Genomic DNA, 2,396 nt, shown 5'->3' with positions numbered 1-2,396 from the left:
CTATCTATCTATCTATCTATCTATCACTTACCTATCATATATCAACATTATTTATCTAGAACAAGTGAAATTTAAATCCATAAGTATAAAATTTATCATGTGTCTTATTTATATACACTTAATGGTTCTAAGATTTCAAAGGCCTTTTATTTCTGTTTTTATTTATTTCTGTGTGCATGTGTGTGCAGAAACCTTCAGAATCTAGAAAAGGATTCTGATCCCCTGGATTTGGAGTTACAGGTCATGAGCCAACCAATGTGACTTCCGGAAATTGAACTCAGGTTCTCTGTAACAGCCTGAACTGTCAGAGTCAGATTTCAAAATTAACTATGACAATTGATTTATTTATGAATATTTTAGTATGTTTTCCTTTAACCTAGAACATTATAACTGTAAGATAAGTTTATATTTACAGTTCTGAACTTGACATTAAAAATTACTATGAGAGCCTGTAAGGCTATATATTGCTTTGTGTTCTTTAGGTTTTAAATTTCTACTCTAACTACTTTCTTGAATAGTCAAGTTCAAGTTCAAGTTCAAGGTCAAGTTCAAGGTCAAGTTCAAGTTCGGTTCTTTAGAAGGTTTATGCCAGAAAATAGGGAAAGAAGATTGGAGTAATTTCCTCTATCATGCCTTGGCTTCTAAACTTTTCTAGCCTTCTCTTACATGTCACACCATCTCTGTTTTTTGTTCTATAGTTAAGTTTTTAAATTGTGGTAATTGGAGTGGTGTATCAATCCTTATACTTCTTATATTCCAATGAATACATTGAAACAAAACATCTTTAACACCTTTTCGTTTCATTTGTTTATATTAGTTACTTTTTGTTTGTATTATAAATAATTAGAAGACAGAAGGTCGAGACAGTATCTGCTGTCTCCTTTTATTTTTAGCTCTTGACTCACGGCCTTGTGGTCCATGGGAATTAATTTCTCTCAGATTTTCAAAATGTTCCATGAGCAAGTTTGCAATAAAGAGGGAATCTCTACCTGCTCAAGTAATTTTCATTAGTTACTGAAAAATATATAGAACTTTCTTAAGATATTAATGTGTGCATAAATCAATTGGAGGGCAAAACAACCTTAGTAAGATCATGTTTTGTATAACATATGAAGAGCCCATATTGTTGTTGTCTGTTGTTTTTGAGACAGAATCTCAATATGTTATGTAGACACTAGCTTGCCTGGAACCCACAAAGATCCTCCTGCAGGTCTGGAATTAAAGGCATATACCACCACTCCTGGCACAAAGGTTTCTCATTATCCTCAAACAAATTCCACAGGTCCTCATGATCCTGTTGCCTTCCTATCATTGGAAAATACAAACATACCAAGTCTACCTCTGCACGGGTCCTCCAGCAAATGCTAGCACTGACTTTACCCCTCCTATCACCAAACCTAAATATTGCCACCTATTGACTCAGACGAAAATATTTCTGAAGAAGCTAGATTCTCAAACTCCACAGAGCAGCAACTGCTATGATTTTAGAGTACCTAATTAATTCTGTTTAAATTGGAGATATACTTTAGGCAAAAATTTAAGGCAGCATTTTATATATACCTGATCATCATATGTCAGCTGGTCTTGAACTATTGATGCTCAGGCCTCTACCTCTCAATGCTAGAGTTATAGGTACCTATCACATCTGACTTAGACCTGTTTCTATTTTGTTGTTTTGTCTGTTTATTTTATTTTTCTTTACTACCTTTGACGAACTTTGTTTTGTTTTGCTTTGTTTTGTTTTGTTTTGTTTTGTTTTGTTTTGTTTTTTTTCGAGACTGGGTTTCTCTGTATAGCCCTGACTACCCTGGAACTCAATCTGTAGACCAGGCTGGTCTTGAACTCAGAAATCTGCCTGCCTCTGCCTCCCAAGTGCTGGAATTAAGGGCATGTGCCACCACTGCCTGGAATTTGACTAACTTTTGGTAACCTGCTCATATGAACACTTATTGACCCTACCCTTATGAAATGTAGTGTTTTCTAAGATGAGAATTTTTGTTTGTTTGTTTGTTTAATTAGGTATTTTCTTCATTTACATTTCCAGTACTATCCCAATGTCCACCATACCCTCATCCACCCACTCCCCTACCCATCCACTCCCACTTCTTGGCCCTGGCGTTCCCCTGTACTGAGGCATATAAAGTTTGCATGACCAATGAGCCTCTCTTTCCACTGATGGCCAACTAGGTCAACTTCTGATACATATGCAGCTAGAGACAGGAGCTCCGGGGGGTACTGGTTAGTTCATCATGTTGTTCCAAATTTAGGGTTGCAGATCCCTTTAGCTCCTTGGGTACTTTCTCTAGCTCCTCCCTTGGGGGCCCTGTGATCCATCCAATAGCTGACTGTGAGCATCCACTTCTGTGTTTGCTAGGCCCTGGCATAGTCTCACAAGA

This window comes from Mus caroli, chromosome 13, assembly GCF_900094665.2.
Source record: "Mus caroli chromosome 13, CAROLI_EIJ_v1.1, whole genome shotgun sequence".
In the NCBI taxonomy this organism is placed as follows: domain Eukaryota; kingdom Metazoa; phylum Chordata; class Mammalia; order Rodentia; family Muridae; genus Mus; species Mus caroli.
This window is presented reverse-complemented; position numbering follows the sequence as displayed.